This window comes from Trichomycterus rosablanca, chromosome 23 (assembly GCF_030014385.1).
Source record: "Trichomycterus rosablanca isolate fTriRos1 chromosome 23, fTriRos1.hap1, whole genome shotgun sequence".
Lineage (NCBI taxonomy): Eukaryota > Metazoa > Chordata > Actinopteri > Siluriformes > Trichomycteridae > Trichomycterus > Trichomycterus rosablanca.
The window spans coordinates 2,758,237-2,780,000 of NC_086010.1; positions in this window are offsets into that span (position 1 = coordinate 2,758,237).

Consider the following 21,764-nt stretch of genomic DNA (forward strand, 5'->3'; position numbering starts at 1 on the left):
GTTACTATTTGCCTTGCAACCATTGAAAAGCTAGAACAGGCTCCAGCACCGCGCAACCCTTACTGGATAAGTGAGTGAGTAATCAAACATATGCTTCCACTGTTTTTGGCAAGAGTTTAGGGAAGGCTCTTGTCTGGTCTGTCTTCCTGCTTGGTTTTATTGAGTCATTGGCACTCGTGGCCAAAACTGAAGAACCTAATAGATGGAATCTGAGAGCGCAGACCTTCCAGACTTCCCAATTTTCAGTATTCAGTGATCAATATAATGATACACTGGTGTGAAAAGGTAATAGGGAGGGTGGTTGTAGCCTAGCAGTTAAGGTACTGGACTAGTAACAAAAAAAGGTCGCTGGTTCAAGCCCCATCACTGCCAGGTTGCCACTGTTGGGCCCTTGAGCGAGGCCCTTAACCCTCAATTGCGTAGACAGTATACTGTCACAGTAAGAGCGTCTGCTAATGCCTTGGTCATTGCATGGTAATAAAACATCTCTTAATGCACACATTTGTACAGCTTCGTTATGGTCAGGGTCAAGAGAGCACCATAAATACACCACAGACGGTGCACCAGTCCATCACAAGGCACCATACACTTACCCAGCCAATATACCTTCTGCATGTTTTAGAAAGTGGGGGCAGTAGAGTTGGCATAATAAACCACACACACACACACACACACACACACACACACACACACACACACACACACACACACACACACACACACACACACACACACACACACACACACACACACACACACACACACACACACACACACACACACACACACACACACACACACACACACACACACACACACACACACACACACACACACACACACACACACACACACACACACACACACACACACACACACACACACACACACACACACACACACACACACACACACACACACACACACATCTTAACACTTTAAGGGCAATTTTATTAACTCCAGTGAACCTGACTGCATGTCTTTAGATTGTGGGAGGAAACCCATACAGACACGGGGAGAACATGCAAACTCCACACAGGAAGGACCCTGGGAATCGAACCCTGGACCTTGTTGCTGTGAGGTGACAGTGCTACCCACCAAGCCACCTTGCAGCCTGATGTATGAAATAGTAAAACAGTGGGTACAGTGGCACAGTGAGTAGCGCTGTTGCAGCACTGTACCAAGGGCCCAGGCTTGATTCCACTGCCAGGTAGTCAGCTCCTTTCTTTGTGGAGTTTGCATGTTCTCCACGTCTTCCTGTGTAACATTACAAACCCATAACATTACAAACTCTCCACAGGGGCAGAATTCAGGTCAATAGGACCTATGCTGCAGCATAGCACTGACTCTGTCAGCCACCGTTAGGCTCTGCATGTCACGCTAATGCCGCGGAAAAGCCTTTTATAGACGATAATATTCCTCTCTATCCAGTCTTACAGCGACAAAAAGAATGAAAACAGAATTCATTTACTCATTAAAACATGCTAGAAGGATTATCGTCAGCGGGAAACGTTCTAGCGAGGGTTCATCGTGTGCAAACAGGTTCTAATATGATTATCATTTCTGTTCAAATTAATACGGTTAATACCATATTAGCTAATTATTCATCCGTGCACCAAATATCACAGTAATCCGTATGAAAATGAGAGCATGTTGCGAATGAGAATGGGAAGATGTGCAATAATGAGCAATTTCACATCTTCTTTTCTGCTTTTTTGCCTGGATTAGGATTTTCTTTTCACTTTATTAATGTGTTTAATACACAGAACGCAGGTTCATCCCTCTGTGCATGTATTAGCGAGACTGTTGGACAGCGTTTTTTAATCCTTAGTGTGTCTCAGATTAACACATTCAGCCAAGAAGCTGAATAATAGAACAGGAAAATTATAAAATTGAGACTGACTGGTAATTTCTGTTCTGGAAACATACAGTGCAAGTGAAAACCAGACACAGTGCTGAATTTCTGGCATAAATCGCTCATTTCAGACCTCAGTCACACTGATTTCAACTTGGTCAGGATCTTGACTAAGCTACTGTTTAACTGATTTTCAGTCTTTTAGAAGTGACCTCAGCTTCAGTCTATGGACAGATGACCTTACAAAGAAAAGTACTTAAGTTATTGGAGAAGCCAAACACAAGCACAGAGTAAAATGCGGTGTTACTCGGCCCTAAATCGACAGTACACTGTAGCTGATTACCTGAGTACAGTAACTGACATCAAACACAGAACCACACTGACAAAGTACAGCGGCCCGTGGCTAAGCACTGTCACCTCACAGCAAGAAGGTCCTGGGTTCGATCCCCAGGTGGGGCGGTCCGGGTCCTTTCTGTGTGGAGTTTGCATGTTCTCCCCGTGTTTGCGTGCATGGGTTCACTCCGGGTGCTCCGGTTTCCTCCCACAGTCCAAAGACGTGCAAGTGAGGTGAATTGGAGATACTAAATTGTTCATGACTGTGTGATATAACCTTGTGAACTGATGAATCCTGTGTAATGAGTGACTACTGTTCCTGTCATGAATGTAACCGAAGTGTAAAACATGATGTTAAAATCCTAATAAACAAACAAACAAAGTACAGACTCAGTGCTCACAAGCTGGCCATCGAGACCGGACGCTACAAGAACTCCTGGCTCCCCACAGAACAAAGAGTGTGTACACAGTGCAACACCAACACCACAGAGACCGAGCTGCACTTCTTAACTGAGTGTCCAAAATACACTCACATACGGGAGGTGTACTACAAAACATTTCAGAAACTTCACCCTTAATTCTGCTCCCTCACCAACACCCAGAAACTGAGCATCATGTTGGGAGAGGAGAATGTATCAGCTCAGTACGTATCTGCCTGCCACAGTCTGAGAGACACGGACTGATCCACCCAAACACAAGAACAGCCCTGATTGACCCACACAGAGATTTACATTTTCAGCATTTAGCAGACGCCTTTATCCAATATCCTTTACATTACAGTTACAGTATACAGTCTGAGCAATTGAGGGTTCAAGGCCTTGCTCAAGGGCCCAACAGCAGCAACCTGGCAGCTTTGAGGCACTGGTCCAGTACCTTAACCACTTGGCTACAGCTGGAGATAATATTTGATATGCACATCTGTTTTTATTCTATTTTTCTTTTTTATGTTTCTTTTTTTAATTTTATATTTTCCTAAAATTCTTTCTTTTTGTATATTTTTATAAATGTCTTTTCAATGCTTTGGCAATACTGTAACCACCACAACAGTCATGCTAATAACGCTCTTTGAATTGAATTGAATTGGAAACCGGAGCTCCTGGAGGAAACCCACACAGGCACAGGGAGAACATGCAAACTCCACACAGAAAGAACCCTGAACCTTCTTAATGTGAGACAACAAAAAATTTGTTTATTTAATCAATAATAAATGTGAGTGAAAGTATGAAGTTGCACAATTTTGAACACAGTAAGACTAAATGTCTAAAAACCGACCAGAAATGAAAAGCATCATCGAGTGTTTTGCAGTCATAAGGCGACACTTTGACTCAGAACACTCACAGACGACAGTAATAAGCTCTCGTTATGAGCTTATTATCATCTGTACATACAGTGCAGGACTATCATTACTCATTACTGGACTATCTGACCTTTTCTCACACTTTTGGTTCATACACACTAAGCTACAGACAGGAGACAAATGAAAGGAAATGTCAACCGACATGTTCTTAGTAAGGTTTTGAGGTTTTGATGCATCTTTGCAGCAATTCTGCATGTCTGTGGTGCTTTACTGATGAGATGGAGCACCGTATTTCGAAAGATCTTCCCCTTGTTGGTCCAAAACCTCTCACGGTTGTTGTCCTGTAGATAAGAAGACTGATATTCTGGAGCACCACTCTTCCATTAGACTTCCATTTTCCCACAGACTGAACTAGGCAGATAAAATCATCCATTTTTTGTTTTACCACTGCTTTATCCTGGTCAGGGTCACGGTGGGTCCTATTCATTGGGCGAAGGACAGGAAACAGCTCAGACAGGTTGCCAGTCCATCACAAGGCACACACACACACTTTTATGACTGCATGTCTTTGGACTGTGGGAGGAAACCAGAACACTGGAGGAAACCCACACAGACACAAGGAGAACATGCAAACTCCACACAAAAAGGACCCCAGGGAATCGAACCCAGGCCCTTCTTGCTGTGAGGTGACAGCACTACCTACTGCACCACCATGTCTGCCTCTATTCATCTATTTAGAATTTGTTTATTCAATACTAAGTTAATCCATTCAAATATCCACTAGACTAATGAACCTGCTTTACTGTAGGGTCGAAAATATACATACATACAGGCCTAGTAATCTGAAGGTTGTTGGGTCAAGCCTCACCACCAACAAGTTGCTATGGTCCATAACACTCAATTGCTTGCATTGTGTTCAGTAGCAATTATAAGTCGCTTTTGGATAAAATTGTCTGTAAATGCAGTAATTGTAAATGTAAGTGTTCACAGTCAAGCGAGCTTTACATCAACAATGACCTAGGTGCTGATGTGCAAGAGATGACCTGCTTTCTGAGATCTACAGAGCATCGAGTGCTACATTTAAATAAATAAATATATATTTTTTGTGTTCTAATTATTCAGTTAAAAAATTGAAAAGTTACATAAATAAATATAAAAAATGTATAAAAAATTGTTAAAAAGTATACTTTTTTAAATAATAAATTATAAAAATCCCAAGTCTAGACATTTTGGAATGTGAACTCTTGGTTTTGTGCACTTTACTGTACTGTATAAGTAAACGATTGCATTTTCAGACCTGAATCTCTATGGTTCTGCTTCCCCAGTAGATGGAGCCCATAACCTGTAGTTTAACTTCCTTCACACTGTTTTTCTATACAGATGTGAACCTGAACATGGTGACACAGATGTGACACATTTCTTGATTCTCGGTTTTGACACATACAGTGAGGAGGGAAAATTATTCAACCACCTTTGTTCTCATAATTTAATATCATTTCAGTGTTAAAAGTCACTTCTAATTACTTCGTACGCATTAAGATGTATTAAATTCTTACTATCTCTCGCACATTCTAATCCGTTTATCCCAATCAGGGTCGCGGGGGGTGCACACACACACAAACACATTTACACCTTAACATCTCTAAGAGCAATTTTATTATCACCAGTTAACCCGACTGAACATGCAAACTCCACACAGATAGGACCCGAACTGCTCCACCTGGGAATCGAACCCAGGACCTTGTAGCTGTGAGATGACACCGTGACAGTGCTACCCACTGCAATTTAGTTCTAGATATTATTGCAGCAGTTATATCAAAAATAAGTGCATACCTGGCAGGGTGGTCTGTACCAAGGGCCTGGGTTTGATTCCACTGCCAGGTGGTCAGGTCCTTTCTGTGTGGAGTTTGCATGTTCTCCCCGTGTTCCTGTGTCTGTGTGGGTTTCCTCTGGGTGTTCCGCTTTCCTCCTACATTCCAATGACATGCAGTCAGGTCAAGTGGAGATACAAAAACAAAATTGCCCAGGATATGAGTGTGTGTGCCAATGATGGATTGGCAACCTGTCCAGGGTGTTTCCCACCTTTCGCCCAGTGAACCGAACCCACCGCTCCCCCTTCATTGTAAAACAGACCAAAAATGAATAAATGAATGAATTAATAAATGAACCACAATCACAGACCATTCAGATCTTATGAGGGTCCCACTAATAGACTTAAATTTTTTAACCTACAAGTATTATCAAAGGAATTTGGAATGAGATTCTCAATTTTAGGGTAATTTGGGATGGGAACTGGGGCGGCACGGTGGCTCGGTGGGTAGCACTGTTGCCTCACAGCAATAAGGTCTGGGGTTTGATCCTTTCTGTGTGGAGTTTGCATGTTCTCCCCGTGTCTGTTTGGGTTTCCTCCCACATTACAAAGACGTGCAGTGAGGTGAACTGGAGATACAAAATCCATTAAATACTTGAACTGATGAATCTTGTGTAACCAGTAACTACGTGTCCTGTCATTAATGGAACCAAAGTGTTTAAAACGTGACATTAAAATCCTAATAAATATATAATTAAATAAATAATGGGAACCGAATTTAATGAGGGAACCTAGAAAGAACCGACATTGAAGAAGCACACAAGGGTGTGATGTTTAGGTGTCCACATACTTTTGTCCTTGCTAAACAATTCAACATATTTTCCAGTCGTACCAACACTTAGTTAAATATCAGACTTGATATCTGGTTAACTAACCCCACTTTACGTCGAGGTTCATGCTATGTAGAGGAATTATTTGCCCCCCTGTGGGGTCGCTCTGTGGGCTGCAGCTGGGCGTCCTCTTTTTACACCGCGCAGGTGCAAAACATTATTGTTTCAAAAGCTTAAATTTGATAAGCAGAGCAAAAATGTAATTAAAATCCCCCGCCGTACTCGGTGATTACAGGTCAGGTGTTTCTCTATGGGCTTGATGTATGTTTGTTCATTATTATTATAGTTTTTTTATTTTTCTTTTCTTTTAACACAATAGAGATGCTTTTTTTCTTGATCGTTGTCGAACATCTGCACTGAATTCCACCCACGTGCTGCTGTGCAACAAACAGTCAGGTTTAGTTTGAATGTTTCAGGAAAGTGTGGTTGTTTAATTAAACGTGCACCCGGTTAATATCTTATTGTTCCTTTTATTTCATACAGTGAAGCAAGTGATGAACCGCTTTTATTTGTGCTATTTAATAACAACTATAGAGCCAAAAGTATTTAGACACCTGAACATGAGCTTGTTGGACGTCCTGTTCTTTTAGAAGAACCTCTTTTGAGAAGGCTTCTCACAAGACTCAGTAGTATGTCTGTGGGAATTTGTGCCCATTCAGTCAAAAACTAAACAGCCAGCATCCTGGGGTCAAGGGGTAAAGAAATCCACCTCAAAGTTCGACCCAGTGCATGTTTAATTAGCGGGTAATTTGGTCAACATGATTTTAAACTGTTAGCAATCTCGGCTAAACCGATTTGTTATCCACTCCTGTCTATAATGTTATGACCGGTTGAGGGTGAGTGGGGTGGATTTAGGGATAGGGATTACAGCTTTACTTCCACTCCAATCCGATAAAAAAAAGCTCCCGGTCGTTAGTATTTCTAAACATTGGATGTGAGATTAGTGTGGATAAGTAATTGCCTGTACAGTTTGTGATGATTGAAAGAAAGCCGTGATATAAAAAGCCGTTGTAAGATGTATTACAGTAATTATCTCTGTCCATCTGAAATACTTTTACAGCTGGAGGCTGAATGGAGCAGAATAAAGGAATCTGCTGCAGGGATTTCATACACGTTTCAATTCATCACTCCTCTAAATCCTCCCATTAATGCAGTCAGCACACCTGTAAGTGATGAGAAACAAAACCGTGAAATACGGTGCATTTCAACGTCCCACGTCGTACAAATCACACCACAAAAACACAGATAATAAAGAAATAAAAAAACTTATAAAGTACGACTGACAAACTTTGATTCTCTGTTACGTTACGATTCCATCAAAATCTGTTTGGAAAATTCATACAGCATCTGTTTTATATTATTACTTTTAAATATAAGTGACAATGATACATAACCTCTCACTGGAAGATGCTCTATATGATCAAAAGTATTTAGATACCTCACCATAGCTTGCTTCCAAATCTCTGTGATCCTTCAGCTATAACAGCAGCCCCTCCTCTAAAAAGGCTTCTCACAAGAATTTAAAGTATGTCTGTAGGAATTTGTGCCCTTTCAGTCAAATAAGTGGTTTTATTTATTTATTTTTTGGTCGGATAGGCCACAATAGCAGTCATGTGGGCTGCACATGTTCATTAATTTACTAACACCAGGCCTGAAATCAGTGGCTGGATGCTGATGTTGGTTAAGAAAGCCTCAGTTGAAGGCGCCCAGGCGGCGCGGCGGGATATTCCTCTAGCACACCAGCGCTGAGATTCTGAGTTTGAAACTCGGCGTTGCCACCAGTCGGCTGGGTGCCATCTAGCGGGCATAATTGGCAGTGCCTGCAGCAGACACGTTTCTGCTAGGGCGGGATGACCGGACTATGTGGGTGAGGTCTTCAGAAGCTGTGTAAGGACCCTGATTAGCACATATAGGTGCCTGCAGAATGCACGGGTGTAAAAGGGTTCCGCTAAGGGCTGCACGCGGGTCGGAGGAGGCGTGAGCAGCAATATACCCACCTCGACTGCAATCAGGGATCCACCAGCAGCGGAAGACAAAATGACTACATGCTAAATTGGGAGAAAATGGTAGAAAATGCAGAAATAAAAGCCTCAGTTGATGTTCCGGTTCATTCTAGAGCTGTTGAGTGAGGCTGAGGTCAGGACTCTGCAGGACACTGGAGTTTCTTTAAATCGAGCTTTTCTTCATGTTTTTATAGAGCTTTGCTTTTTATGTTAGAAGGGGTGTCCAAATACTTCTGTTCATATAGTGTATCTGCCAGGCGACTCCAAAAAGGGTAAATCAGTATGAAGCAATTGTTTTTATTTATGGGCTTCCTATTCCTGTGATTCAAGCATAATATTGGAGATTGAATTCATTTTATGGCACTTTAAATTTTCTATTTGGCCTTTTTGTCAGGTGGTCCAGCGTCCATAAGGGTGTTTTTAATTCCTTTAACCAAAGTTTAATATCTTGTAACTTTAATTTATGTCTTTATTTTTTATTGGATGCCCTTCTTGACACAACCCTGTTATTTATATTTCTATCCAGGCTTGGGACCAGCACTGACAAGTGCACCTCCCAACCTCTAGGCTGTTTCAGGCAGATGTGTCCAGGCCGATAGCACGCTGAGATTCGAACCCTGGACCCCCAGATCCCAGCAGTAACAGGCTAGCGTACTTTACCGCTGCTCCACCCGAGCTTTGAAACTTTTGAACATTAGACAATGAAACAACATTAGCGTCGGTGATTTAAGTAATAGTTTCCTATTTATCTCCCTGAGGAAAAACATTTTCTCTTTTTTTAACTTGTTTTTTCTCTCGATGCATAAATTAAAAATCTGCTGAAATTTATTATTCATTGAAGATGTGATTAATATGCAAAATTATGCAAATTAAGATGCAATTAGGCTCCAATTCTCTAGTGGAATTTTCCATTATAATTTAATACAAAGTAACAGAGTAATTGGTGTCACGTGTAATTACGGTTACTCAACTGTACTTTCCGGCATGCAAATGATGCAACTATATGTCGCTATCCTATGCAAATGCACCATGTGCTGCTGGAAACACCTAACAGCGCAGTGCCAGGCTTTTGATGGATTTAAGACGCTTGGACTGGCACCGACTGGCACTGACTGTTCATGTAGTTCTGCAACTTCTACTGAAACTTTATGTAGAGAACTTTTCTTCTCTGGAGTGGTTTGAATTTGTATACTACTCATACTACTCATACTACACATACTACTCATACTTCTCATACTTCTCATACTACCCATACTAATCATACTACACATACTACTCATACTTCTCATACTTCTCATACTACCCATACTAATCATACTACACATACTACTCATACTTCTCATACTTCTCATACTACCCATACTAATCATACTACACATACTACTCATACTTCTCATACTTCTCATACTACCCATACTAATCATACTACCCATACTACTCATACTACCCATACTAATCATACTACCCATACTACTCATACTACACATACTACTCATACTTCTCATACTAATCATACTACCCATACTACTCATACTACCCATACTAATCATACTACACATACTACACATACTACTCATACTACTCATACTGCACATACTACTCATACTACTCATACTACTCATACTGCACATACTACTCATACTACTCATACTACCCATACTACTCATACTGCACATACTACTCATACTGCACATACTACTCATACTACACATACTACTCATACACATACTACTCATACTACACATACTACACATACTACTCATACTACTCATACTACACATACTACTCATACTACACATACTACACATACTACTCATACTACTCATACTACCCATACTACTCATACTGCACATACTACTCATACTGCACATACTACTCATACTACACATACTACTCATACTACACATACTACTCATACTACACATACTACTCATACTACTCATACTGCACATACTACTCATACTACTCATACTGCACATACTACTCATACTACTCATACTACTCATACTAGCATACTAATCATATTACCCATACTACTCATACTAGGCATACTAAACATACTACTCTAACTACTCATATTACCCATACTACTCATACTGCACATACTACTCATACTGCACATACTACTCATACTACACATACTACTCATACTACACATACTACTCATACTACACATACTACACATACTACTCATACTACTCATACTACCCATACTACTCATACTGCACATACTACTCATACTACTCATACTGCACATACTACTCATACTACACATACTACTCATACTACTCATACTACCATACTAGTCATATTACCCATACTACTCATACTAGGCATACTAAACATACTACTCTAACTACTCATATTACCCATACTATTCATACTACCCATAACCCCTATTACTCATACTACACATACTACTCATACTACCATACTACTCATACTAAACATACCCATACTACTCATACTACTCAAACTTCTCATACCACACATACTACCCATACTACGCATACTACTCATACCACTCATACTAAACATACCCATCCTACCCATACTACTTGTACTACCCCAATACACATACTACATATACTTATTCTAACTATACTACTCTTACTACTCATACTACTCTTACTACCCATACTTCTCATACTTCTCATACTACCATACTACTCATACAACTTATTCTAACTATACTACTCTTACTACTCATACTACTCTTACTACCCATACTACGCATACTACTCATACCACTCATACTAAACATACCCATCCTATCCATACTACTTGTACTACCCCACTACACATACTACATATACTACTTCTACTACTCATACTACTCATACTACTCATACAACTTATTCTAACTATACTACTCTTACTACTCATACTTCTTATACTACCCAAGTCATACTACTCTTACTACTCATACTACTTATACTATCCATACCGTGACCCTGAATAGGATAACAGCGGTGATAAAAAAGACAATGAATAAATAATCAGTGTAAATGAGACACCTGAACTTAATAATTAGGAGGAATGTTCAAATACTTTTGGCCCTCTTTAAGTGTTTAGTTTTATAATTTCTTACTTTTTTTGTTAGCAGTTAACAGCTAGCAATTGGACCTTCATGCTTTGTGTTGGTCTGCGCCTCTGCAAGCAAAAAATCATCAATTAAAGGGTGCAAACAAAACGCAGCTAAAACACAACTAAAAAAAGCAAAAACAGCAGCAGGCATCTGCAGTGTGGCGTCTGTACACACACAATATAGGTCAAGAGATGGTTAGCACGCTGTAGCGTATTTCCTGAACGTCGCTATTTAATAAGAGCGCATCGTCTCCTGACGCGCACGGTGCACAATTCAGCCCAACCTGAGCCTCAGGTTCAGCCTCCCGACTTTTTTAGGGTTTAGGGGTGTGCAGCGCTGGCACCGGGGGAGCGTGGGTGAGGCGATGTAATCTCAAACGCTCGTCTGTGTGGTCCTGCTCGAACCCGTCTGCGTAGATTGCAGGCAGCGCCGAGATTGCATCTGTCAGGCAGATGCAGATGCGGCGTTCCGAATCTAGGACACGCTGTGAAGTGTGCAGGGGGTAAAGAGGGGGCAGGATGGCACTCCACCCTTACCTCGCTCCTGAGCCGCTTTGTGATCAGACGTCATTGTGCATGTGAAAGGAGGCTGACATCTGCCTCAGATCTTCTTTAATCGCCGGAACTTCTCATCTTTCACAACGCTGGTGTGAGGAAACCGTGAGCATGTTTACACTCACAGAGTCATCAGTTACTCTTCTATTTTTCTCCCAGTTTAGTCATATCCAATTACCCACTCGTATTCCCACCTTTACTGCTGAAGACCTGTAGCCACTTCTTTTCACCTGCACCAGGTGGGTTCATATGGAGATCCTTATAGCGCACGGAGAGTCCCTATTATCCCTCGTCTTACTGTGCACCACCATCAATTAGCCAGCAGAGGTCGTAATTGCAGCAGTTATGAAAAATCCTTATGGACCTCCCACCCTCGGACAAGCCACTAATTAGAGAGCTGAGATTTGAACTCACAAGCTTGAGATGTCAGCACTGGTGGACCACTGCTGAATAGAACGCCTTTATTTGTCATATATACAGATACCAGGTACAGTACAACGTAATTCATTCTTCACATATCCCAGCTGTTTGGAAGCTGGGGTCAGAGTGCAGGGTCAGCCATCATACGCCGCCCCTGGAGCCGAGAGGGTCAAGGGCCTTGCTCAAGGGCCCAACAGTGGCTGCATGGCAGAGCTGGGATTCAACCTCTCAACCTTATAACTGGTAGCCCACTCTACCCACTAGGCCACCACTGGCCCATAACTTTAACTTAAATTCATACAATTATTTGTTCTGAATGACCACTACATACTGGTCAACACTGGGCAGGAAAACACTCACTGGGCTCACAAACCAGTAAAACCAGTGTCCACCGACACCAGGACTTTGTCACAGCCTTTTATTCAAAGCGACTTACAATTATGACTGAAAACAATTTGAGCAATCGAGGGTTAAGGGCCTTGCTCAGGGGCCCAACAGTGGCAACTAGGCAGTGGTGGGGCTGGAATCAGCAACCTTATGATTAATAATCCAGGACCTTAACCGCTGTGCTGTGAACGAGCTGCCCCAGGGTCGGTGTGATGACCCTTTCCAAGAGCAAACCCCACGTTTGGACCCATGCTGGGCGCGACCCGTGCCAGTCGGTGGGGCGGGCTCCTGCTCATGCTTCGCTTTCCACGACTTGTTCTGGCATTCTGAGCAGCTGCCGGATTGCGACAGGCAGTTTTCATTTCTGCTCTGTCCCTGTTCCATCCACTTTCTCCGTTGTGGGCTGCAGATGCTCCTGTGTCTTTCATTTGTTTAGTTGTTTCTGTTATTCTGGCCACCTTTAATAGCATATTTATTTCAATTGAACAGTCTGTATGGGGGGAGTTTCCTTTAATTTTCTTCCACCTGCCAGAAACATGCAGAAGGTGGATTAACTGATCTAAATTGATTCTAAACAGTTGCTGTCGCCCTGTTTTGCATGTGTTTTAGCCTCGTGCTCAGTGTTTCCATGTGGTATCAGACCCACTGTGACCCTGACCAGGCCAAGCTGTTGGTAAATAAATGAATAACTGATGAGCTTTACAGGTGAGGCGGCGTTTTGGACTCTTAATCCTGCAGGCAGGCCGTTATGAGCGCGTGCTTTGGCAGCGGCGCTCGGCTTTCGTCTCTCTGAAACAGACGAAGAAGGAAACGCATTGTTTGAAACGTTCGTCACACAGATGTGCAGCGTCGTCATTGTCTGTTGTTTTTTTTCTTCTTTTGTAAATGCGCTAGAACAAACAGATGCAGGGCGAGCTAGCATGCGTCGCGCTAATTTGGTTCCTTCCTTTCTCTGGGCGGATTAGTGAGCCGTTCCAGCCGCCGCTGTGTGTCTCTGCCAGTCCCGTTTTCTCTTTCTGGGCTCGAGCTGCACCTTGAAATGTAGGAAATGTAGGAAATTGTTTGCCAAACACATTTCTGAGGCTGTAATTAAATTTATAAAACCTTCACACACGCGTGAGGAAGGAAGAAGCAGGAGTCCTAAGCTCCAGCGGCCTTTGAGACCGTCACCTTTCCATCTGGAAAGAGCTATTTTGTTCTGAATATAATACAAATAAATAGATAAATAATAATAATATAAACAATATAAAATATGTAATAATAATAACAATAATACTGATGATGACAATAATATGAAATAATAATAATAGTAATAACAATATTAACAATAGTAATTAAGAGTAATAAAAATAATAATAATAGTAATAATAATATACCGATATACTGATATACTTATATGCTAATTATTATTATTATTTAAAAGAATAGTAAAATAATAATAAAAACACAAAAAAAAAGAATAATATATTGATATAATAATATACTACTACTAATAATAATTATATTTTTACATTTTAAATAATAGTAAAATAATAAATCAATAATAAAAAATTTTATTTATAATAGTAATAATGATAACAGTAATATTAATAGTAATAATAATAATAATAATAATAGTAATAATAATAATGATAATAATAAAAATAATAATAATAATGATAATAATAACAACATACTGATATACTTATATGATAATTATTATTATTATTATTTAAAAGAATAGTAAAATTATAATAAATAATAAAAACACTAATAAAAATAATAATATATTGATATAATAATATACTAGTACTAATACTTATATTTTTACATTTGAAATAATAGTAAAATAATAAATAATAAAAAACTAATAATAATAATGGTAGTAAAATAATGGTAATTAAAAAAATAAATAAGTAATAAAAATAACAATAGTAATAATAATATACTGATATACTAATATGTATCGATAATTATTTAAAAAATAATTGTAAAAATAATAAATAAGTAACAAAAAACCTAATAATAATAATAATATTATAAAAAAAAAAAAATAATAAAAAAAAAAAAAATATAATAATAATAATAATAATAAAAACAAGGGTCGGCATGGTAGCACAGAGCTTCACAGCAAGAAGGTTCTTTCTGTGTGGAGTTTGCATGTTCTCCCTGTGTCTGTGTGGGTTTTCCTCAGGTGCTTTGGTTTCCTCCGGTGTGTTTGTCTGCCCTGTGATGGACAGTTGACATGTCTGTCATCCAATTTATCCCACTTACTGCAACCCTGACCAGGATAAAAGTAAAATAGACAATTAATTAAAATGGATTTGTCCATCCCCCTTTCAGGCATGGCTAATCATGTCTGTGTAGACGCCCGGCCAGTCGATAGCACCACTGAGACTCACTGAAAGCTTTATTGTTCAGAAACGTCTTTATTTATGACGCCGGAGCTTTCGAGGATTTGGAGTTCCTGTCCTGCTGGGAGAGGAGCGTCTGTCCTGGCGCTGAAGCGTTCACTGTGATCCTCTGTGTCTGCTGTATATCTGGGCGGGATATTTACCGCCTACACTCCATTCATGAGTTTGTGCGGTCTATGTGAAGGCGAACAGTCTGAATTATTAGCGGATTAAACGCTCGGGGCCCCAGAGCGGCTCTCTAAGCTTCCTCTTTGAACCTGAGGTAGCATAACGTCCAATTTGGGGTTCGGATTTACCCAAAGACTTATCCCAAAATTGCTGCTTTCACTGTTTTTTTTCTTTAAGTACAATGAGTACTGACAGGTATGTGTTCCTAACAACACTGCTGCATGTGATTCTGATACACTTATACCAGAACTACATACTGACACTTCGTTATTGTGACAAAAGTATTGGGACGCCACATTTAATTCCTAAATTCATGTGTTTCAGCCACAAATCAATTATGTAAAAGAAATATACACCGATCAGCCATAACATTAAAACCACCTCCTTGTTTCTACACTCACTGTCCATTTTATCAGCTCCACTTACCATACAGAAGCACTTTGTAGTTCTACAATTACTGACTGTAGTCCATCTGTTTCTCTACATACTTTGTTAGCCCCCTTTCATGCTGTTCTTCAATGGTCAGGACCCCCACAGGACCACCACAGAGCAGGTATTATTTAGGTGGTGGATCATTCTCAGCACTGCAGTGACACTGACATGGTGGTGGTGTGTTAGTGTGTGTTGTGCTGGTATGAGTGGATCAGACACAGCAGCGCTGCTGGAGTTTTTAAACACCTCACTGTCACTGCTGGACTGAGAATAGTCCAACAACCAAATATATCCAGCCAACAGCGCTCTGTGGGCAGCGTCCTGTGACCACTGATGAAGGTCTAGAAGATGACCGACTCAAACAGCAGCAATAGATGAGCGATCGTCTCTGACTTTACATCTACAAGGTGAACCAACTAGGTAGGAGTGTCTAATAGAGTGGACAGTGAGTGGACACGGTATTAAAAAACATTAATGTTAATGTTATGGCTGATGCTTATGTGCTTCCAATTTTGCAGCAACAGTTTATGGAAGGCCCTTGCCGGTTCCAGCATGACTAGCTCAATAAAGAAACTCCAATGTCCTGACCTCAGCCCCACTCAACAGCTCTGGGATGAACTGGAACATCAACATCAGTGCCCTGTCATATAAAAGCTCTTTTGACTGACAGAGCACAAATTCCCACAGATATACTGTACCTCAAAGTCTTGTAAGAAGCCTTTTCAGAGTGGCTGTTGCTCTGGCCAAAAAGATCACATAAAGGTCACTCTGTTTTAATACTGTTTACTTTTGAAATAAAATGTAAAACAAGCTCATGGTCAGGTGTCCAAATACTTTTGGCCATATAGTGTTTATACATTAAGGTCCTATTGAAGAGGAGCACAGATCTGGAGATGCGTGCAAGCCCATCTTGAAAGTACTGAAGATACTTTAACATCAGAGAAGAAAAGATAAAACTACAGCTACACTACCTAGGTCAGGCCTTTACCCTAAACCTATCCTAAACCTAGTCAGGACGGCATGGCAGCTCTGTCACGTCACAGCAAGAAGGTCTCGGGTTCGACTCCCAGGTGAAGCGATCTAGGTTTGCATGAAGTGAAGTTTGCATGTTCTCCCCGTGTCTGTGTGGGTTTCCTCCAGGAGCTTAATATCAGTCAAGAAAAGAAGTGAAGAAAAGATGAAACTACAACAACACTGATTAGGTCAGGACTGTAGGTCAAGGTCAGGTGGGTTGCACTGTCGCCTTACAGCAAGAAGGTCCTGGGTTCGAATCCCAGGTGAAGCGGTCTAGGTCCCCTCTGTGTGAAGTTTGCATGTTCTCCTCGTGTCTGTGTGGGTTTCATCTCACAGTACAAAGACGTAAGTGAGGTGAACTGGAGATACAAAATTGTCCATGACTGTGTTTGATATTAAACTTGAACTGATGAATCTCGTGTAAGCAGTAACTACCGTTCCTGTCGTGAAGGTAACCAAAGTGTAAAACATGACGTTAAAATCCTAATAAATATAAAAAATAAATAAAGAAGATACATTCTCAAGGCTCTGTAACTGAAGCCCCACGCCTCTTTTTTGGGGGAGTGCGCCTCTCTCGCCTGCTCGGCTGAACTGCTGCCGTATCTCATGATGGACTGAGGCAGCAGTGGAGGCAGCCAGCGATGAATACGGCTTAATCTTTACACCGCCGCATGCGAGCGCTTGATAACGGGCGTGCTTTCTTTAGTTCCCGCGCCGGCGCTTTTCTCGTCCGGCTGCCAGGTCCACGCCGTCGAACAGACGTGTTTTGCTGAGATATTTTGTAGCTCTTGCGCTAAAAAAAACAGCAGCACCTTAAGGGGGTGTGGATGGGGCTGGTCGGGGGTTAATGCACGTTTTTGGAAGTGCCGAGCTTCATTCGCTGTAATTCCTGGTGCATTTTGGGGCCGCAGATACGAAATCTTACGGTTGGGGAGAATATAGAAAGGAAGCTACAGACGGATCGCTCCTGTTTTAGTGACTGACGTTGAGCTCGGATTGGGGCTCGGATGGGGTTTTTTGGGGTTATTTTTACAAATCAGAAAGGTTTCACCTAAAGTAAATGGACATCATGGTTGTTTTATCATTTCCGTGATTTCTGCAACTGTTCCTGTTCTGTGATTGAACGCTGGAACATGTTCCTTTTTAACAGGAACAAAAAATATACACACAGACATTAACGTAGTTCCTTTCCTGCTCCAGCATGACTGCCCCCCTGTGCATTGGTTTAATGGAAGTCCAGTGTCCTGCACAGAGCCCTGACTTCAACCCCACTCAACATCTCTGGGATGAATAGGAACATTGACATCAGTGCCCGGCCATACAAACGCTCTGTTAACTGACAGGGCACAAATTCCCACGGATATACTGTACTTCGAAGAGTAGCTGTTGCTATAGCCGAAAAAGAAATCACATAAGGGTCACTCTGTTTTGAAATAGGACGTTCAACAAGCTCATGGTCAGGTGTCCAAATACTTTTGGCCATATATTGTTTCTACATTAAGGTCCTATTAAAGAGGAGCACAGATCTGGAGATGCGTGCAAGCCCGTCTTGAAAGTACTGAACGCTGGAACATGTTCCTTTTTAACAGGAACAAAAAATTTACACACGGACATTAACGTAGATCTGTTATATCATATGTGCCATGATCTCCTAATTTCTGGTTGGTGATTGTAAATAATCACAGCAGGTAACTTTTCTGTGCCCATATAATTAGCGCTAGTATGACTGCATCCATTAAAATGTTCATGGAGCAGGCAGAAAGGTCAAAGCAAGGTCAGGTAGAAAACCCAAGCCAAAAGTCGCCAATCAATTATTAACTCATAAATTGAACATTGAGTAGCTGTTCACAGTCAAGCAAGCTTTACACATGCAAAAAAGAAGTCTCCGGCAGTGTAAAGCCAGCTTGACTGTGGACAGCATTACATGTATAAAATTTAGCAATCCAGCTATAAGAACAGCCGCTCTTGAAGTACAGTGTGTCTGTGGGAATTTGTTCCAGTTCATCCCAGAGCTGTTGAGTGGAGCGGAGATCAGAACTCTGTTCAGTTTTTTAACCTGAAGCTTTTCTTCACGTCTTTATAGAGCTTGCTTTGTGCACAGGTAATGATAGGAAGGGAAAGGGCCTTCCCTAAACTGTTTCTGCATATTAGAAGCATGTATATTCCTTTATGTAATTGATTTATTGCACCTGTTGGCAATTATTGTGACTGAAACACATGAATGCACAGAGTAGAAAAGGTGTCCCAATACTTTTGTCCATTGTGTGTATACTATATATATATATATATATATATATATCGTCCCGAATCAACACAGCAGATTGTAATGAGCAGTTTTGGCGTCTAAACTCAGCACCTCAGACGCACGTCCTCGCTCTCACTGTCCTCTCCTAAGGAACAGAAGCGTTTGTTGTGATTGCATTATCATAATTGATTCCATACCATCTGCCTGTCAATAATTATGGTACGGACCCGCCGGGCCCCTGACCCCGGGCGTGGAAGAAACCCAGGTGGGAAGCTCGGCCGGCTAAATAAGAGCGCGCGTCGGCGCTCTGGCACACGGTTTCTCAGGCTGCTCAATTAAAAAAGCAGCCGTGCGGTGTGATATTAGCAGTGAATTAATAGCGGCTCGCTAATTGAATAAATCAGATTCAGGTGCTGGTTTGTCTTCTAAACAAATGCACTCGCATGTTTTGATGAAAAAGCTGAAAGATTTTATTTTAATTCCCCTGTCCGTTTATTTACGCTCTGTTGGAACCGAGATTGGAGCGGCACACTTACAGTCAACCTCACATACGATGTTCTGGTGTGGGACGTGTACGCCATCGCAGCTTTGGGATTTCAGTGATTTAATTAAAACATACAATCTATAGCCAGAAGTATTTGGACGCCTGACCGTGAGCTTGTTGGACCTCTCATTACAAGACCAAAAAGTGCAGTATGTCTGTGGGAATTTGTGCCTGTTCAGTCGAAAGATGACAACATGTGTATGGCTGGGCACTGATGCCGGTCAGGGAACCCTCAGTTGAGGTTCCATTTCATTCTGTTGAGTGGGACTAAATAACGGGGAATATAAACACGACTCACTATATTCCACTAGCACACCAGCGCCGAGATTCTGAACACCCCGGTTCGAAACTCGGCTCTGCTACCAGCCAGCTGGGTCTGCAGCAGACACAAAATTGGCCACCATGTCTGCTGGGTGGGGAAATGACCGGACTAAATGGGTGGGGTCTTCAAACGCCGTGCAAGGACCCTGGTTAGCGGATAGAGGCACTTGCAGAAGCACAGGCATAAAGGAAGGGTCCGCTAGGACTGTGCACCCGTCAGAGGGCACGTGAGCAGCAATATACCCTCCACAAAGTCAGATCGATTACGCTAAATTGGCCTCGGTGCCGATGACAAAGCACAGACACAGGTTCAACCACAGATGTTATTAGAACACAGCCGAGCGCTCGCCGAGCAGGTTCTCCTCGTCGAACTTCCATTATTGATGGGTGAAATTTGACCGGTGTGATGTGATATCAGCGCAGATTCACTTTCCGCATCGTTCGGCGCTTTTTCTCTTCCTCCTGTCTCATTTGGGGAAACGATCTGATCTGTTCTTACTCATCTTCAAACCAGGAAATGTAGATGTTTCTAAGAACCTGCTGCACTTTTCTTGTTATTTAGGGTTTGCTGTGAATGATTTGAGGTGAACACGACGTTGTGAACACGGTGTTGCTAACGGAACAAAACACGACATAGAAAAATATATTTATATATTTATATTTATTTGGGTAGTTTTATTTTCAATTTGGATCTTTTTTTAACCTCTTCAGCACATTTCAAAACAAATAAAAATCTATTTACGATGTGTATAGAATATACGGCCTCTTTATTATTGAGTTTAGGTGAAGGTAGTTTAAATGTAGTTTACATTACCTTTACATTACGATTACCTTAATTGACAGCCCAAAGCTCTACCCACTAGACTCCTACAGTCCCACCACTGAACCTTGGAAACCTTTTCTACATTTATTTTAATTATAATATGGACTAAATCTGCTTATTAACATCTTATAACATCTTATTAACAACCCTACAAAAATATTTATTTATTTATTTATTTATTTATTTATTTATTTATTTATTTATTTATTTATTTATTTATTTATTTATTTATTTATTTATTTATTTATTTATTTATTTATTTACATATTTATGTATGTATGTATGTATGTACAGTATGTATGTATGTGTTTATTTATTTATTGATGTTGGTGTTGTTTTATTTATTTATTCATTTATTTATTTATTTAGTGTTTATGTATGTATTTATTTAATTATTTACTTATATATTTATGTATTATGTATGTATGTATTTATTCATGGTGGTACTGTTTTATTTATGTATTTATTTATTTATGTATTTATTTATTTATTTATTTATTTATTTATTTATTTATTTATTTATTTATGTGTGTATTTATTTATTTATTTATGTGTGTATTTATTTATGTGTGTATTTATTTATTTATTTATGTAAGCAACAATCCAGCAAGAAAAATAAAATATAAAGACATAAAGGCCTGCACAAAGCTCATAAACCTGACCTAATGTTTTCTTGACCAACATCAGAGACCAGCCATACAAGTCCTGTCATCTTTTGACTGAATGGGCACAAATTCTCACAGACATACTTCAGATTCCACTGAGAAGCCTTCTCAGAGGAGTGGCTGTTGTTATACCATTTGTTTTTAAAATAGGATGTCCGACAAGCTCATGGTCGGTTGTCCAAATACTTTTGGCCATATCGTGTATATATATACACACTTCAACTTTGTGTCAACAGTTTGGGGAAGCCCCCTTTCCTGTATCTCCTGTGTCAGTGTGACTGTATCTAGTTCAGTAAACCTTGTGTAAACCCAAACCTCCACCCTACTGAACACCTTGGAATAGAACGTCACTTGTGAGCCAGGCCTTCTCGTCCAACGATAGAGCCTAAATGGGCACAAATTCCCATAAACACACTCTTAAAAATATTACAAATCCTTTCCAGATGTGGGATTGTTATAATTCCGACCCACTCCACCTTCCGCACTGTTTCTACCTGAGTAGGAACTCTGTGTACTTCTGTC